The sequence below is a fragment of the Arvicanthis niloticus genome, chromosome 19, assembly GCF_011762505.2.
Source record: "Arvicanthis niloticus isolate mArvNil1 chromosome 19, mArvNil1.pat.X, whole genome shotgun sequence".
NCBI classification, from domain to species: domain Eukaryota; kingdom Metazoa; phylum Chordata; class Mammalia; order Rodentia; family Muridae; genus Arvicanthis; species Arvicanthis niloticus.
Genome location: NC_047676.1, coordinates 3,693,835 through 3,720,972, shown reverse-complemented (window position 1 = coordinate 3,720,972; position 27,138 = coordinate 3,693,835). Strand labels below are relative to the sequence as shown.

Sequence of the window (27,138 nt, the reverse complement as noted above, 5' to 3'; positions counted from 1 at the left end):
GACCTGTCTGGTTGAGTGAGTATCAAGAGGACACTTTTGTATGTGGTATTCACACTGTGAGATGGGTGGGCTTGGGGTCCTCACACTGTGAGGTGGGCTGGGGGATCTTCACACTGCGAGGTGGGAATGGGGTCTTCACACTGTGAGGTGGGCTCTGTGTCTTCACACTATGGGGTGGGTTCAGGGTCTTCACACAGTGGGGTGGGCTCAGGGTTTTCAGACTGTTAGGTGACCTTCATTCATAATGTGATCTGAGCTTGAGCTCGTGGCAATTCCGCGTCTGTGTGTGAGGTCCTGTTGGAACATCCTTAGTTACCATTGTTCGTGATCTGAGACAGTCCTCATCTGCAGCTGCAAGTGCGCATGCTCAGAAGGTACTTCCCATGGGGCCTCTGCAGACCAGTCTGTTCACACGTGTGGACCAAAGGCCAACAGGAAAACTGCAGGGCAAGCATGTAAACCATGCTTGCTTCCGTGCAGCATGTAAACCATGCTTGCTTCCGTGCAGCATGTAAACCATGCTTGCTTCCGTGCAGCATGTAAACCGTGCTTGCTTCCGTGCTTGCTTCCATGGTAGTCCGACCCTCCCCCCACCCTGGGAATCTTTCTCTACATGAACATGGCATGCTTACCTCAGAGATGTCTAAGACCCAGACTGCACACAGACAGTGACAGTTAGAAGCATCTTCCATAATCCCAGTTGAACTTGTCCTTAGTTATTATACCATGGTCACAGATCCAAGAACAGGTGGATGTTTATAAAAGGGAACATGGCTACAGGTACATTTTCCAAGTGAGGCCAAACTTTGAGTGTTGATGTAAATGTATGGAGAGCTTCCTGTCTCCATGGTGATAGAGTTCTCACCATTTCAGAAAACACCTGGATTCATTTGCATGTGCTTACTCTCTCTCTCTCTCTCTCTCTCTCTCTCTCTCTCACACACACACACACATGCAGTACACACATGCACACACATGTACACACACATACATACACACATATGCATACACACATGCACACACATACACAGGTGTACATATATGCACATATACAATCTCACATACACATATACACTCACATGCACATATATACATATCCACATAAACACACATGCATACATGTACATATACACATACATGCACATAAACAATCTCATATATAGACACACTCACATACATATACACACATACATACATCCACACACATAAACACTCATATACACATATGCACACATATGTACACACACACACACCTACTGATGAAAGCCTGGAAAAAGAAGCCAGGTACAACCAGACCCTGCTGGTCCTCAGTCAGCTCCTGTGTCCCCTGCCTCCGCCCCAGAAAGAAAGTCACCTGGAATCACGTCCCCTTTCATGTTTGACTGCATTTCCTTTGCAGCAGTGGCTTGCACTGCCCTGCCTTGTGCTAATGTGTGGCGTTTGACTGACGTCTTGAATGAGCTGCTAAGGCGAGAGTTTATTTTAACAAAGACAGGATTGAGAGAGGTTAGTCCCTTGCTTCACTTCCTAGTGTCAAAAAAATTTGCTCTGTTTTGATACTTGCCTTTGTTCTCTCCATTGGGGAATTAAACCCTATGATAAACAGACATTACAACTTGTTTCGGGAAGTGAGAGGCTGTGGCTATGACGGATGCCCCTGGCTTGCTCTAGGCTGCCATTCTGTAATTGCTGCCACCAGGCGCAGCATAAACCCACCTGCCTTCAGCCCTCTTTTTGGACAATGTGGCCTTTAGAATCCTCCTGCTCACCTCTGAGCTGATTTTAACAACTCCCTAGCCGTGTCCCCAGGCTAGCTATCTTGGCTCTAAATCCTCCCATCGTGTAAAATCTAGTTGCTTAGGTAACTCTTTACTCCCTGGGTACGATGTTCTGTGATTCCTGCCCTCATGCTGGCCCACAGGGTTTGAAGAAAGAATCATCTTGTTTACTTCAAGCTATATTCCAGTTACTCATCCTCTCTTCAGGAAGGGAGAACGCAGAATCCACACAAGAGGTACTACCAGGAGGTAATTCCCCTGTCTCAAGCATATATTCACTCCCTTTCAATTAAATAAACCCCATTTCTTTCGTTTTCTTTCTTATTTTCCTTTTCTTTCTTTTCTTTTCTTGGAACTATACATGCAGCTTTCTCTTTACCATTTGGAAGAAGGCATTCTGATGGCAAGAAAGGGATATTTTCTCTGTTTTCTTTTTGTTGTTGTTTGGTTAGTTTGGTTTGGTTGTTTGTTTGAGGGGGGTTGAGTCTTTCTTCCTTTCTTTTTCTTTCTTTGTGGAAAAGACATTTCTTGGTTTCTCAGTGAATAGAAGCTGTTCATTTATCTAGTTTGCAAAGTTTTAACTCTGCTCCCAGGTCAGACAAACCATGCTTATGATTGAAATTGTCTATGGGTGAGCCCTTGCTCCTACGACAACAGATTTGGGCTGAAAAGGAGCTGGCTTAACATACTCAATAGTATGTCAACCTCGTTTGCTGCAGCAGCGAAATATACTTGATTGCAATTTCTCCTGTTTAAGCTCTGTTATTGGAACTGTCTCATTGGGGATTCTGAGGAAAATTAGAGAGATAAGCAGAAAACAAACTAACTTGATTGCTCCTGGATTTTGCCACACCCTTGAACAGGGTGCTCCTCCCCTCTCGCACAAACAGGCCACACTTCTGAAAACAGAATAGGAGAGCATCAACTGTGATTTGGAACCTTGCAGTGCGAAGGGCTAGGCTGAGGACTCTTGCTCAGCTCATTAGCGAAAGGTGTATAAACCTAGAGTGTATGTGTATGTTGTGAGTATAATGCATGTGTCTTCTGAAAGGAAAAGAAGAGTATGATTCTGGGTATTAAGACCTGGTGCTACTCTCACTCATATCACATACCCTGTTCAGTTTTAACATACCATGACTGATGGGACTCCCACCAAATACACTGTGATGCAGAGGAGCTTCAGGGTCCCAAGGTATCACCTTGTTTTCAGAAGGGTCCCAGCGGCTCATTCCTGAAGGTTTTTCTTGCAAAAGGATGCAAACATCTGATGCTATTTAAGTTACTCAGATTACACAAGGAATCTGAATGCAGATGGAGAAGCAGAATGGAACAGCCTCTCTCACTTCAGGTCCCCCTTTAATTTACATATTCTTGAGATCCACTGGGATGACCACAGTGGGCCTACAAGATCTGTGGGCTTTATACATCCAGATTCCTAGGGAAATTCTCATGGGTCCCTATTAGTTTACATTATAACTATATGTGTTTTTACCTGTGCATCCACCTCCTCATCCTTTACATTGTAACTATGTGTGTTTACCTGTGCATGTACCCTTCATCCTTTACATTGTAACTATGTGTGTTTGCATGTGCACAGGCATACACTCTGCATCTGTGTCCTCATAATTGTCTCCTTTAGTGCACAGTTCTCCTGCAGTACTAGCTCATGAGGACATCTGGCTTTGCAAGATGGCTTATCCCAAGGTGAATTAGGCTCAAGTACTTAGATGAGGAAAGAGCCACATATCTATTCTAAGTTCAGAGGGCATTGGTCTCTCTCTACACTGTTCATTCTCTACTAGGCCCTCATGCTGAGTTCTCTCTCCGTCTACGTCATACCCAGTCCTTCACAACCTCAGGCAGGGGACCTTTCTCCTGAGCAGTTGGTACTGGTATCTTGAGGGCCTTGTTTGGTTTCAGACCAGGGACAAAGGACTGGGGCACATATTTTACATATCAAAGCAGACCTGGCCTCTGAGTTCTCCAGTCCTTACCTGGTAAACCCTTCCTCTAACGCTGAAATGTCCAGTCCAGGGAATTGATGGGATGTCCTTCTGCCAGAGGCTCTATCTCCTATCTATCTATCTATCTATCTATCTATCTATCTATCTATCTATCACCTCTCCCCCTTCTTGTCTCTCCCCCATAACACCTCTCCATAGTGACTCCCTTGGTCTTGATCCTTGGGGACAGTGAACTCACTCCAGAGCAGCTTCCCAATAAACCTGGCTTTAATATAATCTAATCTGGCTTTAATTGGCTTATTTCACTGACAACGAAGAAATAACCTATCAGGTCTCATTTCTGGGTATAACACTGGAAGAAGCATGGATTTGTTCTGCCAGAAGACTAACCAGGAAGATCATCATTTTCATGACAGTCCCTGAAAGCTGGCCTGTTCCAGGCTGGGCTACTGTAATCTTCAGGTCTCATAACCATGCCATCAATTTTGTGAATACACTCTATACGCCTTTTGGCCATATCCTTTAGTACCCTTTGTCTTCACTCTTGAGCCTTTTTATTACACAGTCATACTTAGACAATTGGACCTGGATGCTGGTGTGCTGTCTGCTACTGGGTAGCCAGTGAGTGTGTAGCCCCTCATCTATCTTTAAAGTTTATGTGTGAGCTCATACACTCTGGGCTGCAAACAGTAAGCTGATATAGGTTTCTAAATGTGGCAGTCCAGGTTAGTATTGACCCCTATATATTACACACACACACACACACACACACTCATAAAATATAAGTAACTTGTTTTCATACACACCAGTATTGGTCATCAAATCCCATTACAGATAGTTGTGAGTCACTATGTGGTTGTTAGGAATTGAACTCAGGACTTCTGAAAGAACAGCCAGTGTTCTTAACCTCTGAGCCATCTCTCTAGCCCTGCATCCAGACTTTTTAAAGGGACAGGTTGCAAACATCCACTGAAGCCTCCTGCTCTGCTTTCACCCCTACAGCTCTTCTGGAGAGGTAAATATTTGTCAACTCTAATTCTCACCTCCTTCTGCTTCATCAGCAGTAGTGACTCACTCTGTGCTTTCTCTCTTCCTCTGAGTCACACTCCCCCAACAGCTGCCTCTTTCCCATTCTGCCTCTCTTTTGTAGAGGATTGAGTTGTGTTTTATCATCTAATCCTTTCCAATCCTGTGTACCTTTCTACATGATGGCAATTCCTAACAAGGCCAGGGAGATGAGAGAGCTGGGAGCCACATCTGAAGGGGCTGCACAATCTGTTGTGTCAACAGAGGAGTGAGGCTAGGACTTGCTTCATTTAGGGATGAATGCACCTCTGTTGTGTTTCTAAGAGAAAGAGAGAGGGCAGAGGCCTGTGAGCATTTAGCCTGCCCCCTCTGCCTGTCAATCACATTAGCTTGAGGGGGAAGAAAGATTAAAGGAGAATAAGGGTGAAGTCTAAAGGGAGAGGCACAAATAAAAGAAAGATATGCATAGCTCTAAATACCACACACTTTCCATCATACAGTGGGATGGTTACAGCTGCAGAGTCCACTCACTGGAGAAATGTGACTCGAGATAATCCACCTGCACTTCTGGCTTCTATCTAAGCTGCATAAGTCTGTCTGCCTGTTGTCTGTCCCTTCTTCCTTCCTTCTTTCTCTTTTTCTTTTTTTTTCATTCATTTGAATACTGTACTACCTTTAAAGAAAAATATATTCAGGGATTTTCTTCCCCTTGCTTGCTCAGTGAGCTACTCATTTGCATCAGCTTGTCAAGAGTTATGACATTTAATGTTATTAATGTCACTTCCATTATTCCAGGGGATCTCAGCTGCCTTCACCTACACAGTGTAAGTGTTTCTGATTACATGACCATAACTAGAGACCCCAAGGAGATGAGAAGCAAACACAGAGCTTCGTGCTGAGGGGAGGCCAGCCTGAGAGCACCCTGTGTCATTCACTACCACAAGTCTGAAAATATATTCACTCGGATGTCAGAAGCATTACATGCATGCAGTCACTCCCAGGAAAACACACGGAGAAACAGAGACACAAATACAACACAACACACACACACGTGCACACATGCTTATTTTATTTTTTATTATAGGAATTCAGTGCAAACAATGACACTCAACACTTCTATGTCAATATTTTTTTAAAAAGATAAATTTACTTCAAGGGATGAATGGTAGGTCCAAAGATGGTCATAAATCTGAAGTCAGGAGGGGAACATCCTAAGGCACCATACCCATCACTCTCTAGAGTTAATGACAGAAATGGAAATTACCGAATTCAACAATGACATTCATGTGTCACTCATGAAAATTTATTGTTTGACATTCAGAATTGTAACACAATCAGAATGGCTTCTGTTAGCTTAACTCCAGAAACATGAATAATTTCTATGTAATTATATTTTGTATTTTGAAGAACTTAAAACTCTCAGATAGACCTCAAACTGTATATTGTACACACAAGTACTTGAAGTAATATTATTGTAAGCATTTATAAAAATGTAAAAGCAATTTAATAAATTATCTGAACACAGCAGTGTATTTTTGTGGGTCTTTTAATTTTATTTATCTTTCACCATCTTACCTATCTCTACATTTACGTATAGAGAGATCAATAGATCAGTGGAAGAATGGAGAAGGTTGCTTGGTATATACTTGCCAACACATATGTAACACCCATGTGCTCACAGGGTCACTGTCAAATGTTTTTAAATAATTAAAATTAAATTGACAATTTTCTAATATCATTGTGCATACTCTCTGTAGTTACGTTTAGTTTTTCTAAAATATTTGATCATTGGCTTCTCTAAGATTTGGGTTTCTCTGTGTGCGCAGCCCTTGTTTGTGACTATATTTTGTGTGATTTGGAATGGCCCCTTTCTTTAGCTGTTGAGAGGCTATGCAGTACTTTCCAGTGACCCACATTCTGGGTCTATCCAATGGCTTCCTTTTAACATCCTTGCTTTAGTTTCTGTCTTGTTTCTATTTCCCATCAACGTAGCATCAGGACCTGTTGGGAGCCGACTTTAGTAGAAAGTGGCTAGATCAACTTTGCAGCCATCTGGAACCATATACCCTGATGAAAGACTTGGTTGTCAAAAGCCTATAACAGCTGAAGCACACTCTGATAAATATATTGTTTATCCCACATAGCTTGTTTTGCTGTTTAGTGACCTCAGCTGTATGGTGCACGTGGTAAAGTGTTTTCACCTGTGTTCTCCTGCTTGTGTATATAAATACCTCAGAATTCCCTTCAATAGGAGAGACTTGAGAAAATAGAAGAGACTGAATCACACCCTGTCTTGTCTACATTCTTCGTGTCTCTTGCCCCAAGAGCCCCACTCTCTCTCTTGACCAGAGCACTTAGCCCCAAAAGTGTTGAGGCAAAAGTGTTGAGGCAGAATGTGGGCCTCAACAAGGACCATACACAGAAAGTGTGATGTTAAGGACTTAACAGTCAGCTCTGTATGGTGGTGACTGCCAGATGGCCCTGCCTTTAGTGTGGCTTTATTAAGTCTCTGTTGATATGGTGACAGTGTTTATCTTTGGTATTTTATATCCATGGATAATGCAATGTCTCAGTCTACAGTTTTACTGAGAACTTGCAAAACTATTCTTAATTTCAATCCTCATTTCTACACTCATGAGTTGGCTTTTCATGAAAAGAACAGCTTCACTTTGTCAACTGAATTATCTAAATTTTCACTGATCTCTCTCTCTCTCTCTCTCTCTCTCTCTCTCTCTCTCTCTCTCTCTGTGTGTGTGGTGTAGAAGGCATCAGATACCTGGAACTGGAGTAGTGGGGTAGTTCTGAGCCACCGTGTATGCTGAGAACTGAACCTGAGTCCTCTACAGGAGCAGCTGAGCCATCACTCTGACTGTAACCACACAACACTTTGAGGAAGGAAGAGACTCAGAATGGAAGCTGATGCGGTAGTCGTCGCCTGCAATGCAGGATCAGGCATGTGCTCTTTGCTGCTCATCCCCTCTCATCTACCTGAGGGAGGGACAACTGCTTTGCTTTTCAGCTCTCAGTCACACCATGTGACTGTACCCGCCATTTCTATTCCATGTGAGCCTCTGCCTGCTTCGTGCACATGGCCCCCAAGGGACATACTAGCATCCATTTATCTTCTCAAAGCTTGGACTTGTCTAACTGTACACCTGGGATTGGATTTAATCAGATGTAACAGGAATTTGTGCCTAGGCCACTGCATGCAAAAAAAAAAAAAAAAAAAAAAAAAAAAAAAAAGGCTGCAGGGAGGCCCCTGAGGAGTTGTGTGGGGTACCTGCTGCATATACCTTCCCCAAAATGAGCTGGGTGGCAGGTACATGGGTTTGAAGAGTAAATTATCGAATCCTACATCCAAATAAAGTTTATCATTAGAAGGCATTCTTCTTAACTTTAGTTTTTTTTCTTTTTAATCTGTTTTTTTCTAACGTCTCTGTTTGTTATGGATTTAGCATTTTCTTATTTACCCTGTGCAGCATGCTGGTGAGAGTCAGACTCAGGGTACCATCACCACTGAAGGCTACTGACCTGACATGGTGGCACTCTGTAGACTCTCCCTGTAATACCAGCACTCTGGAGACTGAGGGAGGAAGATCGGTTCAAGACCAGCCTCAGAGACACAGTAATCTCAAGTCAGAGACCAGCCTAGACTACATGAGGCCCTGTTCACCAAACAGAAACAAACAAGAAAAAATGAATTTTCTTTTAAAAAAGCATGACAGCCACTTAGTGAAATTGAAAACTTGTCAGTAGTTACTTTAGTCTCTGAAATACAACTCACTGGGCACATACAACCAGAACTGTGTGTTAAAAATAGCACTATTCCTTAACTTTCTGTAATGATGGTTTTAAGGTATGAAGCATGCCCTGGGCTCCTGTGGTTGATCTCAGCACCTGGTCTCCAGATGGTGGTGCTGTGTTAGAAGATTGAGGTGCACTCACTGGAGGAGCAGGTCAGTGGGACCTAAATCCCTGCCACCTGGCCACACTTGACATTCCTTCCCTGCACTCTGTGAAAGCCACATTACCAGCTGCCCGCACTCCTGTCTCCACACTTTATCCATATCTTCTTTGTGTTGTTTGCAAAGGAAGCTCTTCCTGTCTTAGTTTGTCAGGAGTTTGGTCACAGCAACAAGGAAAATTAATTGATATAGGGCTTGTGGTTGCTATTTAAATTAAATTTATTTTCATCCAACTATTAATCTTTTTTTCTTTTCTTTTTTTTTTTTTTTTGTTGAGAAAGAGTCTCACTGTATAATTTTACTGAACCTGTCATCAATAATGTTTCTTTTAAAATTTCCTCTCATTTGCTAACATGAAATGCTGGAATGATTCAAACGCTCTGCAGTTAACTTGAAGAGGTACCACAGGGGTCTGGAGAGATGATGTAAGGGTCGTGATCTTGCACGTTTCAGTTCCCTGCATTCACAGCAGCCTGTTGCTCCAGCTGGCTGGGATCCAGCACCTTCTTCTGGCCTCAGTGGGCGCTGCACACATGCACATGCTCCCACACAGGCACACTCGCATGCATAGAATTAAATATGACATAAAGAACAGCTTCATCTCTCCCTGTTCACCTGCTACTCTATTTACAAACAGCCGTTTCTGCTTGTGGTGGACCTGCATTTCAGTGTTTCATTTTGCAGAGAAAAATAAATGTGCGTATTGCTTTTAACCCTGTCCTTATTCAAAAATGCAATAAGTATGTTATCGTATAACTTTCCTTATGTTTTAAGCTATAACTATAATATGGATGTCACCTGATGATGCTATCTCCCTCATTTTTATACTTAGATAATATGACCTTAGGTGTCTACGCACGCTTTCCTTTGCCAAACAGCCTCTGTCTGTGGGATTTGTTCTCGAGTACACCTTTGCTTTCTAGATTCGGAGGGAAACTTAGTGTGCTTTCCTGTGGGGGAGTTGAAGTTTGTTACATACACAGAACAATTTTGGGGGTACTATAGGCTTTAGATTATTTTTTTAGATTCAAAATGGCGCTCTCATCTAGTCAGTATAAAAGCCTGTGTTCTTAGTTATCTTGAGAATGTGCGTGTGTGTATGTGTGTGTGTGTGTGTGTGTGCGCATGTGTGTTCCTGTGTTTGTGTGTTTGCATGCTTCCACGGGTATGGATGGTAAATGGGCTTTGGAGGTGAAGAGCTACAGCCTGTCAATGCTAACCCCTCCCACTTCGGACTCCTGACTCTTTTGATGGCTTTCTTCATTCTTTTTAATACTTTCAATCCTTTGATATTTTTTCAGCTATAATGTTATTTTAGTTGCACACTCTTACTCAGGCAGAGTTCAGGCTAATCTGTTAGTGTTCTCTGTCTCTCATTTCTCTATTGATCCAGCCTTATTCTGAGGACCATCGGCCCCAGCTCTGACTTTGCTTTCCTTTTCTCCAGCACAACCACGAACCACTGAGGCCCTCCCTGTACCACAGTAGGTCTGTGTTATATCTGTGTTGACAAGACTGGTTACTGCCCTAAGGGATTAATATGGCATTTTAAAATGTCCTCTGATATCTAACAGTATATATATATATATATATATATATATATATATATGCCTGTGTATGAACCATGCATAAGGGCACATGCCTATGCGTGTCTATACACGTGTGTTCATTCATGTCTTTCAATGCATTCTCTTTTCTTGCCATGAGGAAGTTGAATCTCAAAAATAAATAAAGATATGTATTTCACTGAGAGACTATTTGCTTACAGTCTAAGAGACTGTGGTGGGTTCAATCCTCAGTAGAAACATCACTGGCCAATAATAAGTTAATTGACTGAAATAAATTGAAGGACAGGGTTTTATATGTCCTTGTAGTGGCCTGCTCTGTTCCGCAGGTCGGGGTCTAGCAAGAGAGAAAGAGTGGGGAGAAGAAGGGGAAGAGACACAAAGAATAGAGACAAGCCAGAGGATCTGTAGTCAAGTCCCTTTACTGTCTCCCATAGACTATATCACACCTCCTACTGACCACCACACACACCCACTCCTACTTCTACTACACCACACTACTACAAGGAAATCCTGGGTATTTATAAGCACAAGCAGGAGAACACAGGTGAAGACATTTTACCACGTGCACCATGCAGCTGGAGTCACTAAACAGCAAAACAAGCTATGTGGGATAAACAAGATATTTATCAGAGTGTGCTTCAGCTGTTGTAGGCTATTGAAAAACAAGTCTCTCATCAGGGTATATGGTTCCAGATGGCTACAAAGTTGATAGCTGCTTTCTAGCTGCTTTCTGCTTAAAGTCAGCTCCCAACATGTCCTGGTGTGGTAATTACCCTGTGTTGGTTGCTCTGTGGTCTCTAGATCAGCACTTTAAACATCATGGGGTAACACATATCACACATGGGCTGCATGCTGGTAACAACAGCTGAGCAGAAGGTGTGAAACATGTCAACATACATCCACTTAGATGTATAACGTTGATGCTTTACACAAAAAAGAAAGAACAGAGAAGGTAAATGTAAAGTGAATCTTCAAATACCTGGCCAGTAAGAGCACAAGGACAAAAGTAAGAAATATACAAAAAGTTATAAATAACACAGTTCATAGCTCCAATTAAAAGTATGTCAAATTATATTCAGCAAATGAAAAATACACATTATATTTTCATGCAGACCATGAATTAGGTAACAAAAAGAAGCAGATGACTTCTAAATCATGGGTATTTCTTGTTCCTCAGCCTCGAAGCCAGTAATAATAATACAAAAAACCCACTAATATTAAAACAAATAACTGAGATACTCATGAAGTAACCATGGTGTTGAAGGAGAAATAATGATGAAATTACAAAACTATATGACAGTGATAAATAGCTTGTGGTGAATACTGAGGTAGGTGACAAAAACACAAAATGTCCTTGAACAAAGAAGGACCTACTCACAGATGAGAAGCCGAGTGACCAAGGGTTACCAGGAGAGGTGACTCAGGATTTAGCACACTGTGGAAACCATCATGTTTGAGATTTTAGCATCTACACTGGGAGGAATGAATGCTGACAAGTGTGTTGAACTGCAGATCTCACTGGGTATTTAGAGGCAATGGGAGAAGGTGAGGATTCTACCATGTACCAAGTCTTTTCCTTGACACAGGGCTGCCACAGCCTGTCTGAGTGTTCACTTTCAGAGCTTACCTTCCACCATGCTCCTCTGAGAAACTCACTGACTCCCCAAGGGATAGCCATCTTTTCTCATTGTATACTGCCTCCCTCTGGACTGTTAGGTGCCATTCATGGTCCTTCCAGCCTAGAGAGCTTTAAAAGACCTCCAGACATGTGAAAGCCTACAAGTTAAAATGAATAGCCCGAAAGCTTTCATGTTTCAATGCAGAAAGGCCATCCTGTAGGCCATGAGCCCCAAACTATCTAGGAAGCCCACAGGAAAGCCCATGGCAACTATACACAGCTAGTTGTTTCAAAGTGGACTAACCTTTGTTAAAAGCACCTCACTGGGATATCTGATAGAGTCAAGATAGCATGAGGTCAGACATAGGTAGTGTTGAGGACCACACTGCCCCACACTTTGGGGCTAAGTGCTCTGGTCAAGAGAGAGAGTGGGGATGGAGGGGCAGAGACTCGAAGAATGGAGACAAGACAGGGTGTGTGGTCAAGTCTCGTTTACTGTCTCCCATAGACTATATTCACACCTCCTATTGATCTCCTATTGACTTCTCCTATTGACACTATTACAAGGAAATCCTGGGTATTTATAAGCACAAGCAGGAGAACACAGGTGAAGACACTTTACCACATGTACCATGCAGCTGGGGTCACTAAACAGTAAACTAAGCTATGTGGGTTAAAAAAAGATGTTTGTCAAAGTGTGCTCAGCTGTTGTAGGCTGTTGAAAACAAGTCTCTATCAGGGTATATGGTTCGAGATGGCTGCAAAGTTGATAGCTGCTTTCTAGCTGCTTTCTGCTTAAAGTCAGCTCCCAACAGGTAGTCTGGGATAGCTCCAGTTCTGCAGGAACTTTATGTGACAAAGAAGTACTTCACCCAATGATGTGTGCAGCTACAAGTAGGCAACAGTTTGGGAATTTACATTCAAAAGGGCAAAACAACAACTTTACTCATACTTCTAATACTTTTTCAAGGTCCATAATTGTTTAAAAATTAAATGAAGAGAGAAAAAGAGAGGCAGACAGAGAAAAAAGTAATGAACTTTTCCCCAGGATTTTAAACATGTTTATGTTCTTAGCTGCCCTTCTAGAATGTTAGCACACAGATGTAATAAGTGCTATTTTTACTGGTTCATCTGAAATAGATAAAGAGGCCACATTGATTTGACCATCAATATAAACATCCTATCACTTACATTTTTATGGTCTTCCATGTTCTCAATAAAATAAATACTGGCCAGGATTTGACAGCAGCCTTTGTAAACCAGCTCTCATTTCTTCTACACCTGGTGTGTGTCAGAACACCAGCTTGTATACTGCAGCCTGTCTCTGCAGAAAATCTTTTGGAGAGTTTTAGGGAGAAGCTGAGAGTCCCCCTGTGAAACCAGGATGAGTTAGCATACTAGCTGCTAATTGTCAGGTAGATAGGAAAACACTGGAACGCCAAGATGTGATTATTGCTTTCGGCTCACCTGCTGGGAAGCACCTCCAAGCCACTCATCCAGGGACTTTATTTGTTGTTGATACCTGGGAGAGCTCCCTTGAAGAATGCAGAGCACATAATTACCAGCCTTTAGTGCAAACCCTTTTGGAGAAATTCTCAGCTAAGCCCACTCTTTGGAGGTAAATAGCAAGGGGGCTTGTAATTACATGAGCTCCTCTGTAGACATGAACTGACACAGATAATGCTAGATAATTAGTAGATAATTTTCTAGGTATTCCTGGCACTGAGCAATAAATTCACAGTGAAGTCAGACAAAGCTCCCTGGGTCACCCATGGCCAGCCTGTGGACAGTGCTAATTGGTGAGAGAGAGGTCTGCACTCTGAAATAGGAGCAGCCATTGTCCAGTTGATGGCAGGCCCATAATACCCAAGGCTGGATAATGGGGTAATTGGAAGGCAGTGTGTGCAACAGCAGCTGCTGAATGCAAAAATATTCAGCCTTTCATCACAGATTGGGAACTGCTTGAGCCTGGTAGGGTAGACCTTGAGTAACTACTCAGCAATCACACATGCACTTTGTAATTTTTTTCCTACTTCATTTCATGGACTGAACTTCTAATTTGAACAGTCACACCTCTATGAGGAACAACTCGGTTGGGGGTGGTGTCATCTCCTTAGGAATTAATATGGGATGTGACAATGTGTTCAAGAAAGTCAACAGTGAGAAATCTTAATTACATCTGTAATTTCTGGAAGGACCTCAAGAGAAAATCGGCTTCAGAGTAGGAAGAGCAAAACAAAAGCAACAACAAGACAATTCCACTTAAGGAAACCTGAGGAGAAACCCTGGGGCTTCCTTGGTAAATTGTATTAGAGCAGCTTAGCTATGCTCCTGTTGTAGCTCCTCTGGCTGCCAAAACTCCTTCCTGTAACCTGCAACCCACAAAGACAGTGTGCAAAGTTATGTGACTGCTAGCTGAGGATGCATGCACTCCCCTCCTTGGTAAGCCCATGCTTCCTGTAAGACCACACCTGTAGAGTTTGTTCTCTTATTCCTCAGTTTCCTCATCCGTACAAACAATAGACCCCACATCTCCATGAGACATTAGCTGAAGGACCACAGAGGAGGATGTACAGTGTGCAAACCACAGAGGTACCTTTCATCACAGGTTGGAAACTGCTTGAGCCTGGTAGGCTCAAGCCCACAGAAGCCATGAGGGACCACTAAGTGCTGTTTACACCACTGTGACCGACAGGTGAGGGGGGAGATGGAATTAAAGCTCAGATAGGAATCTACCCCATCAGAGGAAACTTAGGTGATGCAATAGTGAAAGACATATTGTCAGTTAAAATGGTAGCCCTTTTTTTTTTCTCATTTTTCTTTTTTAGCTCCTTTGTCCTTGTATTGGCAGGTCCAGCTTTTGGTTACATCATGTTCTGGTAATTTTTCATCTTCAGGTCCTCTTAATTGATAGATTCTTTTCTCTCCTATCTTTGCCATCTCTTTTTACCTCCCACCCCCTTTAAATGGAGAAGAATGCTCAAATGCCCCTGCTGCAGCCTTCCACCTATTCCCTAACTGCTTCAGTCACACACACACACACACACACACACACACACACACACACACAATGTCTTAGTGGTTACAGTATTCTTGTAATGATAATGTCTATAAAGATGTGCTCATTTGATTTGAGCTTCCATTTAAGTAATAGATAATTTGGAGGACACACCAGAGAGACTTTTTTTTTCAAAGTTACAAACCCTATGGAATTGAGGACACACTATTCACATATGTGTTAAGATATTGGCTTTGAGCTTTTGAGCCCTGTGGGGTGGTTCGAGGAGCCATCTTTCAGGCAGTTTAACTCAAGAGCCATCTCTAGAGGGCAGGTTAGACAAGTCCAGGTCACTTTTCTTCCTATCATTCACAAAGAAGGAGAGGAGAAAAGCCACCTGGTGTCTGGGGACATCTACAGGCTTCACCCTGCAAAAACTCGTTTGTAGAATACCTTTGGAAAAAAATATGTGGGGTGAAGGGGCTCAGAGCTTCCATCAAACCTTGATGTGTGGTGCTGGGAATTCCAGGAATGGGATGTCGCCCATCTTCTAGAAGAGTTGGCATGAGGAACTGAAGGACTCCTAAGAGCACGCAGTATGCTCACTTACCCCCTACAGTCCTGGAAGTATCAGGGATAGTGCCAGGCACGGAAGTTATTATTTGATGTAAAATTTGTCCTTTGTGTTTCCAAGACACTTTTGTTTTTTTCAAAATTTAATTTCAAATTGAAAATGAGTTTTCAGATGATGAGCTTTCCTCAAATCAGAGTGAACGGCAATGCTGCCATCCACATGTAAAGAACAGGCAGCACCTCTGATATTGAGTCTGCCACTCTGGAAAACCACTGCAGAGGACGTGGCCAGGCCTCCGGGCTGTCCATCATGCCTGATCTCCAGCAGCAGATCTTTAAAGCTTGGTCTGTGTGCATTTAATGGCTGACTGCAATTATCCATGGAAGTCAAAACCTACTTATTACTGGCCAACCTTGCCCATGTCTCTCCACACAGTGATTTTATATAGTGATTTATTTACATTTCTTTTATTACCATATGCTAAGTATACAAGACAATGGGTGTCATTACGACATTCTTCAGATGAGCACATAATGTGCTTTGGTTACATCTGTCACTCTCATGGACGGACTTTTTACATGTTGATAATGCCTTAGTTTTGTTGGCAGCAGCAAAGCAGTAACCAAAGGCCAGCATTAGTGAGCTGAAGTCATTCATCCTGTCTGAGTACTGTTGTGATGAGCTGCACTGAAAGGTCACGAGGTCACAGGGTTGTTGTCAGATTCTTACAGGTTGGTCAGTATAGGTTCTGGAGGCACTGTGATAATATCAATTAGGACCTGAATTCCACTGTGAAGCAATTTCTCAGCATCTTCTTATTCTCTTAGAAGCCTCCCATGGGTCCTGCCAGCTGGGTGGGCTCTCACACAGGTGTCCTACACAGTTGTTCTCTGTTCCTCTGCTCTAATGGGTCTGTGGCTCCTCTAGGGCTACAGAGTCTAAGTCAATGAGAAGTCTCTGGACTTTCTTTAGTGCCTCATCTCACAAGAAGGATAAATGGGTAAGACTTCAGAGAATGAAGCTCTGCTGGTTTACTGCAGATGGCTGAGCCACACCCGCCCAGATCATGGATGCTCACAATGCCATGCTCTCTCTTAGCCTGCCTGATCTTCCAAACTCTTGCCATTCTTCTACCCACTCTGTCTTTCTGTCTTCAGAGGCAATTGAGCTTCCTCAGCTCCACCTTACAGCACAGACATGGCCTTCAGTGGTCTTTACCTTGTCCAGAACCTTTTTGTTACGGGGGTAGCCAGGGGTGACCCTCTGCTCCCTAGGGGTCTCATGGTGACTTTTTATATCAGGTCCTTATAGCACTGGCTTCCTACCCATTTTTTTCTGAAACCAAAGGGAAGGTGATAACTGTGAGCTGGAACTCAATAGAAAGAAGAATTTTCCCTGTGAGAAGCTGAGCCCAGTGATACAGCCACTGTGTCTGGGCAATCAGGGCCTGAGAGATACTACAGCATCTGGCTCTAGAGAGAACAGGCTTTAGAAGTCCTGGATGTTTTCTTATAATGTACGCAATTCTAACTATTCTCAAGGGTAAGATATTAGACCTGAAATTAATCCATAAAAATATCAGAGTCTCTGTGGAGATTCTCATAAAGCAACATGCAGTTAGGTGTCCCCAACCTCTGGGAGACTGTCTTCCTAATAATTCATTAAGATGCAATGAAGTTGAGATTAATGTCAATGCATAGTTACCACTTCTGACCTACCCAACGAATGCTATCCCATAGCCCAATCTTCCTTGATTTCCTTTTCACTGGGCGAAATCATCAAACACAAAGCATATTTCGTAGTGAAAGATAGAGCATTTAATTGATCTTTTTTTTTTTTTTTTCTTGAGGCACACTGCAGAGAAATCTAATGGCTACAATCAGCACCACAGGAAAGAGATTCCCTAGATACCACTTGCCTCAGAAATTTTCAGGTAGAAATTTAAAGTGAGAAATTCTTATGCCACTGAGTGTGCTTGATGGTTAATGCTCACTGTCAACTTGACAGACCCTAGAACCACTTAGGAGACATGCCTCTGGACAAGTCTGCTCTGGAGTTTCCAAGCTATGCTAATTGAAGTGAGGCCTGCCCTGACCTTGGTGGCCCATTTCCAGGGGCTGAAGTCCTGGGCCAAATAAAAGGAGAAATTGAACTGAGAGAGGAGTTAGTTGTTATTTGTGATGCAGACACAATGTGACCAGCTTTTCATGAGCCACTTCCCTGAAACAATGGACTGGACTCTAAAGTTTCAACCAAAGTATACAAAGTATATCTTTCCTATTTTAAACTGTTCTGCCAGGCCTTTTGTCATAGTAGCAAAAAAGGAAACAGATACAGTTTACATGGCTTCTCATCTTCCCAAAGTAAAAACATTGTTACATCAGACAATCCTCAGCTGGGAGCTGGGGATGTGTATTCCTGTATGAGATGGTCAGCTGGGGCCATTTTCACCAGCTACATGAGAACTGAGGCTACAGTAGAGTCCAGCCCCTGCTCCTGCCCACTCTCCTTAAATTTGTGCCCTCTGTGCTATCTCTGCTTCTATCACACCTGTGAACAGGACCAGGAAGATGCTTCTTTTAGTCTCTACTGTGAGCAAAGCCCAGAAGATTCAAGAAACATAAATCGTATCTGCATGCATAACTCAAAGGGTAATATATATATGAAGCCAGCACTCATTTAAATATGCCTGCAGCATACATATCTCTTATGATAACATATCTCTCATGATAATATACCTGCATGCAAATCTCTCATGTTAATCTCTTACTATGATATATCTGCATGCATATCTCTTTTGATAATACACCTGCATGCATATCTCCTATTTTAACATATCTGCATACACATCTCTCATTTTCATTTACCTTCATTCATCTAGCAAGTTAGTAAGTACCTTACCGACTATTTCATACCAACTACTACTGATTGGATTATGAACCCATGTGCCAGAGAGGACACTCTCCTGTTCTGTGACTGTCACATTTATAGTTGTTTGGCTTAGTGAGTGGATACTACTGCAACATCACTGGAGCTGTGTCTGCTAGTGAAGAACACTGATTTTTTTTTCAAATACTAAAAAAAAATGGTACAGCTTCTTTCAAAGGTGCCAAGCAGTTAGGATTAGGATGTCCCTGAAGTGATATTATTGCTAAAACTAAAAACTTCTGAGTTTTGGATGCTCACTGAATACACACAAGGCATGCTTTGTTCTTCTTACATGAACTAATTCATTTTATCTTCACAGCAATGAAGCCAGAAGGCCCTATTTTGTGTCTAGTTTACATATGGGGAAACTGAGGCACATATCCAGATCTGTATAAGCTTTTGAGCATGCTCCTCACCTAAATGGAGTGGTGCTATACTGTGAGCAACTGTGCCCACAACCAGCCCTCCAGGCAGCCAGAATCAAAGTCAAGGTCCATAGCACACTGAAAGCTCATAGGTTATGCATTGCCTCCATATCAAGGAAACAGTGGGGTTTCTCAGTACTTTTCATAGTGCAGTCCTGATCACATTGGTCAGAACTGCCACTGCTTTTAGTCAACACCACTGAGGAGTGTTGCAATGAAAGAAGAAAAGAGGGCTGGGCCCAAGCATCCATGTGTGCCGCTGTGCTGTGCATCTGCAGACTGTCTGCTGGGGAGTTCTGGGTAAGGTAAAAGGTGAAACGTATGACTCAAAGGACCCAGAATGCAGTGTCAGTGCCTGGGTTTAGGATGCATATCTCTCATGATATGTCTGCATGTCAAACAGAATGAGCGTCTCAGTATCAGGTGATCTCTGAAACATCTCTGAGAGTAACTATGGGGTTTAAAACAGGTGTGAAGAAATGACTATCTCATAGCCAAGGGCAGAATCAATTTTATCTCCTTACCTTTCTATCTCTCCCCCTCCTTTTCTTCTCCCTTCCCTCCTTTCTCATCCTTTTTCTTGCCTCCTCTTCCTCTCCTTTTTCAATTCTTCCTCCTCCTTTATTCTTCTTCCTTCCCCTTTTCTATTGGGGGAGGGGAGAAGTGCTCCCTCAATACACATATTGTGAAAAGAATTACTCCTTGTCTTCATGCCGAGAAGTTACGAGAGACTATTAGCTTAGGTGTGAGCTTTCACTCAAGGTTTCCATGTTATTTCTGTGGCCCTTAAATATTTATTAACTACCAGCAACAACTCTGCTTCCTCCAAAGAATATAATGCTGCCAAGGTCTCTTTGCTGTGGGGTTCAGATTCTAGAAGCAGAGCTGACAAGAAGAAGGAGAAAGGCAGATAACAAGCACGCAAACAGGCAGAAGTGTGTCCTGGAGCACAGCCAGTGTTCCCAGGCTTAGGTGAAAGGGAGGGAGCTGCAGAGAGGAACTAGTCTGAAGCTGGTGTTGGGGGCAGAACACAGCGATTCTCCAGATCCAAATGTACCATGTCCTACCCATGTGCCTTGACCTCTGTCCTTCTCAGAAACAAGCTCTCTACTTTTCATAAAATTTGTTTTCTTGCAAGGTTCCAGGCTACATGCAGAATAGAATCTTGACACTGGTGCAACACATATGTTGTTGTTGCAATCCCAGGGTGGAGCATGGGGACCAATCACTAGTCCTACCCAGATGCTCACGCTAATGTCTGCTCAGGAGACTGACTTGAAAATCAGAAAAAGACAGAAGTGGAAGGAAACCACTGAGCAAATCTCCTAAGCTCCTGGGTTTAGGCTGTTATTTTAACTCCATCATTTATTTTGTGCTTGATGGTGTGTGAGGTCAGAGGCAAATAAAATTGGAAGTCTTTAAAGGCATCTTTACATGACTACAACTTAAAATTGAACCCAGACATGACTAGTCAACATGTTCTTTGTAGTTACTTAAATACCTCAATTTTAGAAACTACCAGAAGCTACATACGACCTCTTACTAGCAATAACCTACAACTAGGACATATAAACAGTTTTCTCCTAAAGCTCTGACATTTTGCTAGTAGTGCAGCCATAATCTGTCTGTTCATCAGGATGTTCCAGGACTATTTGATGTCTTTTGAAGTATAAGCCTGTACTCAGGGATGCTCAGGACATCTGCAAATACCCCTGGTGCTGAAAAGACAGGCTACGTGCTGGGCTGCTGCTGCCCAGAGCCCTGAAGTTCTTCCTTTTTCTCAGACTGACCCTACAAGGTTCTTCAGTTCCCCAGTGTCATCCTGGGCTAGTGAGAGTGAGACCATGCTCCAAGCACTGAAGCTCCTAACTCACCAGGGTATAAGGAACTAGCCCATTTGTGGCGTCAGTGTTCCCCCAAAATGGAGGGCAGTCAGCCTCTGTCCAGAGTGCCAGGTGTCTTACTGGACAAGTTCAGCTCTTGTTTCTCTCTTTGTCACCCATCATAGTTGTGCCTTTTCATTCAGTCAAGAAAAGGGTTCTGAGCACCCTTCTGTACTCACCCCTAAGAGTTCGGAGTAGCGCTCTGTATTCACCCCAGAGTGAACAGAATGAGCCCATCTCCTGATCCTAGTGGTTGCTCACACCAGATTGAGGACAGGCCCACAAGTCCTCAGGGCTATCTCAGCAAGTCATCCATCCTCTTCCCTGTAACTGGCGACTTTTAAACATGCTACCCTTTTAAAGCTCTTGACTCCCCTGTGTCCATTCCTGTGTCCATTATAACTGGCTTGAATTAAAATTACTTATGATCGGAGAGCTGTCCTGCAATCATATGACCTATCTGTTGCCCACAGTGCTAAGATTAAACCCCAGGGCTGAAACCCAGCTTGCATCCTCTCCTGCTCATATCTACCTGCTACTTAACTTGATAGAAACTGAAAAACCTGTTGAGGTCAATATTTGAGAGTTAAGCCTTGGGATTTTTTTTTTTTTATATATATATAATTCAATTATGTCTCTGTTAGACAGAACAAGAAGGATGGGGCAGTGTTGAGGATGACCTAAAGGGTAGGCATTGTGTTCTGACAAATGTTCAAGGTTTGGGTGCTTTCTAAACGAGAGGAGTAAGAAAGAGAGAGAGAACAAACACTCCTTCCTGGTCCAGAGTAGATTAAAAACAAAATGTGTGCTTTCAGCAGGTTCTCTATAAAGAGGCAAGGTTTGCTTTTAGAAGAGTTAAGGTAAAACAACGAAGGCACAGTGTTGGCTGTCCACATGACTGTGGCTGTCTGTCTGTCCCACAGCCTCCCCCCAACACCTCTGAGTGTCTTGGCCAGACCCCAAGATGATGCTTGGAGATGGATGTGACAGCTGCTGAATGACGGTTTGTTTTGTCAGCCTGTCACGGTAATCCTGTCGTTTGCTATTTAAGACAAAGTGTTCATTTGAAAACATCAGATGTGTTTTATTGTACACACCCGTGTTGGGGACGACCCTGCCAACACAGGGGCTTTGTTCATTTCCATAAATCAGACGTGTAAGGATCAGGGGGGATACATGCCGGAGGGTTTAAGGAACATGGGCTTCCAACATGCAGAGGCAAGGGAGGGAGAGCACTGGGAACTCTCCTGGCATTTCCCAGAGGTGCTAATGACTCAGATCCTGTCAAGAATGCTTCCAGTTTATGCAGGAGAGAGAGGATCCATCTGCTTAATAAAGTGGGGAAGCATTTCCTACAGGTGAGCACCACAGATCAAGGATAAAACGGAAGTTTTAGAGCCTGTGCTTTTGAAGTAAGCTTTGAGGGCTTCCTACCAGATCCTATGTTGAATGGGATGGGGAACTATATGCACAGTGACACCACACAGAGTAAGTGCCAGTGAGAAGAAGCAGGACACTGAGGTCAACACCGGGCCCTTCTGCTCCTGCTTTGTGCATACTTATAGCAGCAGCACCACAAAACTATTTTCATAAAAGTAACTCAGTCCACCACATGTTTATTTTCTAGTAAGGAGGCCTGGCCAACTTCTTGAACCCCTTTCTTGGGTGGAACAGGAAAGCCTCACAGACCCTTCTTGGAAAGGTCAAAGTGTTATGGAGGAACCACAGCCTCTCTCGGCTCTAACAGCCAGGCTGGTATTAATCAGAGACACCTGTGGGAATTCACTCAGAAGGAGAAGACACCTTGTGAGGCAGGTGTCCTCCTCATCCATCTCTCTGTTGATACAGCAGTACTTCCTACACCGAGATGTGATGTCCTGACTCATTCTGAGCTCCAAACAGCCCAAAATCAAAGACACCAGTTGCTCAGTGTGTTAGTTGCTGTAACGAAACAGCTTCTGGTAGGAATGGCTTGTTTTGCCTCATGGGTTTTGAAGGTTTAGTCCATTGCGGTGGGACACACAGCAGAGTTCACAGCGATGGAGACTGCATGTTTGGTAGAACAAAGAGTTCAGGGCTTAGGCCGGAAGCAAAGCCAGTCTGGAATGCTCCACTACATTTACAGGTAGACCAGGTGTCCTAAAAGTTTATATGACCTTCCTAAACAACAGCACTTGGTGGAGAACCCAGTGTATAAACAAATGAGACTTCGGGACATTTCCTTCAAACTTTAGGAGGTAATGTGTGAAGGTGGCCTCGTTGCTGACTGGGTCTGCAAAACACATGTACAAGAGAAGTCATTGAGAAGACTGGAGTTAGCACAGTTACGACACACTGTTTTCCTGAGAAGGACTGAACATATGAGCCCTTTTCTACAGGAAAACCTTATCCCACAGCTTTGCTTTCTTCTATTTTATTTCTCAAGTTTGACAATATTAAAATCCCCCATCCCACCTCCCCCTTGGAGAAAGCAGGAGAGCAATGAATGACAAAACGAGCTTGAAGATCTATTAGAAAGAAAACTTGCTTCTCCACCGAGGGCCTCAGGATAACCCAGGGAACCTCTCTTAATGTTACCACTGGTGTGAAATTTAAAGAAGCCCGAGGCAGAAAACAGACAGATTAGGTAGGCATTGATCAAGGCCTCTTTCTAAATGCCCCATTGCCTGAAAGACCTTATAAGGCTTCTTCCTACAGCACCAAACACAAGCAATATGTAAATATTTCCTTTGTCTGTTTGTTTTCCCAGGTGAAGACTCTTCCTGTCTGTGACAGGCTCTTCTGACCACAGCTCCCTTGTTTGAAGGAAAAAAAAAAAAACAGAGGGATCAGGTTCCTCGTGGGGGGGGGGGGGGGGAGAAAGAAAGAAAGGAAGGAAAAAAAAACCCCAAAACCTGTTGTCCAACTTCAACTCTAAAATCAACTTATCTGAGTGCAGGGGGCTAATGAATAAAATAGATAAAGGTCATTTTAATCTATATTAGAAGGAGTAAGCTGGGCCTCCAAGTCTCCCCAACACTGACAAGAAATAAGTAACATACAAAAACTTCTGTAAACTCTAACCTGTGCTTTCTCATTGGAAGGCAAACAAAGACCCTTGTGGAAGAATAGGTTATGATTTGTGTCTCCTGGATACAACCCAGTGTGACAGCAATGACATTTCTGTTAAGCCACTATTCCTCTCTCCTACCCAATTCTATCCTAATTAAGTTTTCTCTGTAGTTTTTCAAAGTTGGGTCATAGTTGGGTGGTACGAGCTGGGCTTTCTATCCTAGTAACAATAGTGAGATCCTTATGAATGGTCTCTCACTGACAGTGTTGTAAGCACATCAGCATCATCCTGTGAATGCTCTGAAGTCCAGATCCAGTCCTGGGTTTAGGGAAAGCACTGCACACATTCTCGGGAGCATGTGCTGACCTTGTGAACCTTTGGCTTCAGCCTGCCTGATGATAGGAGCTCAGGAAAGACAGGCTAAACTCCTCACTCATCAGGAAGCCTGGCAGTCTTGCCCTTCTGCCCTGAGCTCCTCATGTCCACTGACAACAGAGATGTCTTTTAGCTAGGTTTCAACAGCATCAAACCAAGCCTATGTGTCCATGCATCCAGGGCTCTGACCTCCTGGCCTGAGGTCCTGGCCTGACTACCTTTTGGAGGTGTCTGAGTTTCTCTGACCTGTGGAATTTCAGTCCTGGATGGTGTCATTCGAATGTGCTCTGGATGCTGTATGCAGGAGAAAGCTGCAAGAAAATCTTCACTGGCGAGAAAAAATTCTAGAATAGAAGGGAAAAAAATCAGAATGCGATTCAATGAACACTTTTAATTTAGAAGATACTATGAAGGCGAATGATGACTTTCGCTCCAGGCTTCAATTTCCACTTGCATTGTCTTCTGTGGAAGTTGATAGTGCCTGTCACAAGGCTGAATATATAGGAATTGTGATAATCTGGAGAGCTAACTCTACCATTTAGAAAGCAGAGTTCTTGAGCTATTCAATAAGCTATGCTGACAGGCTATAAGCCCACTTCTACCCTACCATAGCACAGGGGAATTCACATCATTGCCTGCAATATCCAGATACAACTCAGAGTTAAATAAAGGCTGGAAGTCTCCCTAAAATAACACTGTACACTGAGAACTGGCCATGACCAGAGGGACCTACACATAGGGAGATGTGCAAAGCTCAAAGATTCCTTTGCTCAATTGAGAGATGTGCAGGATCCTGGCAGCTGTTCTGTGAGGATGGCTACTCCACAAACCCAATCTGAAATAAAGGCAGAAGTGGGGACTAGCGGGACAGGACCAACAAAGGGCAGAGGGCAGAGGGCAGAGGGCAGAGGGCAGAGGGCAGAGGGCAGAGGGCAGAGGGCAGAGGGCAGAGGGCAGAGGGCAGAGGGCAGAGGGAAAAATCAAGTGAACATATTACAGTGACATTATTAGGTATGAAAATGACACAACAGAAACTTTTAGTTTGTATGTGAACATAACATTTAATAAAGTTAAAGGAATGAGGTATGCTGTTACTCTCCTGAAGCACCCTGTAATTCATGCCTCAGCTGGAGACTGGGGGGCCGGTCGCAATCTCAGCTCCTTGAGTATGTCTGTGATATCTGGGGGTCCTTTTGTCAGCCATCATTTCTTCCGTATCTTAGAAACATTCTGTCCAGGCCTACATGGAGAAGGCTCTGCCTACACCTACAACACACAGCAGTAGTTGGCTTTCCTGGTTATCATTAGACTGCCTCGAAGTTTGTAGAGCTTTTATGCAAATCCCCCAATGAGCTGACAAGGTCACAGAACATTTATTCAGCCACTGGACTTTATGGTATAGGTTGTCATGTCGAGATGATCAGAGCTGCTCTTTGTATCCAGCAATTTGCAAAGCTGTGGCGAACATAAACCAGCCAGAGTTGAGTTTAGGCTGTGAATGTGGGAAGAATAACAAGATGGGACTGGCAGGAAACAGATCAAGGCCAGCAGTCCTGGGTTTCTGCTGCACCTCGAGGCTTGCTCTTCACCCCAGTTTCCGCCCCCCCCCCCCCCCCCGCCTTGAATTCTAGACTCAGGCTTGCTTCATGCTCCACCGTGATGTTCCCATTGCCAATGTCTCTAACAACAGCAATGTAGATCAACTTCGAGGTACGGAGATACAAAATTACATATGTACTTAAGAACCCAGGTACCACCAGAGCAGACAGGCTAGATCTGAGAGCTTGCCTGAGCTCTGATTGAGCATGAGAATGGGCTAGCAGGGATCAGTCATTCTCCAGATCCACTTTCTGCAGAGGGAAGAATGATCACCTAAGTGGGTGTGATGCAAACCACCAGCCCCTCATTTCTATGCGGTAGGAAGACCTTGGCTGATTTGCTATTGATCCAATGGAGGAAGAATTGCTCTGCCATACGTTAGGCTTTTTAGCCCTTTTGATCCATCTCTACAAAGAAATGAGTACGTTTTTTTGTGGATCCCATGAATCTGTACCTGTGGCCCCAGGTACCCATACGTCAGTTTCGCCAGATACCTCCAATGCCCAGGACTCTGCAGACACTATTTTGTTTCTTTCCTTTGCTGAACACCACTGTGCTCCAAAGCCAGGACTGTGCAGTGCTCAGTAGTCCTGTTGCCACCAGAATTATGCCACAGATATTAAACCCTTAGCACAAAGCCGGTCTCACAATGCTGTGTGCTCTTACTCAGTGTCATATGAAACCAAGCTCTCAAAATCACTTACGCCAATCACTCATCAAGGATGAATTACAGCATGGGTAATTTAAGTGGAAAACTTAATTTTGAAGTTATTTCTGAAAATATCTCTTTAGGTCTTAAATGTGATCTGGCAACATTAAATTAACATCGTATAATATAAGAAGGTAGCTTTTTTTCTTAATCTCTTAAATTCTTTCTACACGTTATCTCTGTGTTCAGCCAATGGGGAGCTGGTCCTGCCAGCTTTGGGATTCTATGAAGGAATGTTCTTTGCATGTCTGGGGCTTTTTGTAGAGAAATGGCTGGCTGTTAGCTGGGTGTCTGCTTCAAATACTCAAATCTAGAGATCATGGGGGAGGTTGTTGGTGTTCTTAAAGAGAAGATGGCTCAGCTCCTTGTCTTCCAAAACATTGTAACTTTCAGGGAGGACATGGATTCTCTCCCAACAACGGTATTCACAACAGTCAGTTAAGGGTAATAAGCAGCTTGTATCTTGGAGTCTTTCCTGTGTGAGCTTTGTTTGGAAATCTGGAACTGACAACATGAATCCCAGTTAACTAGGGCTTCCAAGAATAGCCTGGAGAGTGGCCAATACAGGATACCTTGTTTCCCAACCACGATCTTAAGTCTATGCTTCTGGTTGAATCCTTTGATATTTCTGAAGGATTCAGTCCTCTTGCCATGATTGACAGGTCACATTCTTCTC

The 27,138-nt window shown here is 43.3% G+C and overlaps 1 long non-coding RNA gene across 1 annotated transcript; it reads left to right on the top strand.

Moving 5' to 3' along the window:
- Positions 1–555: 555 nt before the first annotated feature.
- On the top strand, positions 556–10,479 carry LOC143435116 (uncharacterized). The gene is made up of 2 exons (XR_013105116.1): positions 556–2,027; positions 7,531–10,479. It is a non-coding gene; the product is annotated as an uncharacterized LOC143435116 (long non-coding RNA).
- Positions 10,480–27,138: the final 16,659 nt, after the last annotated feature.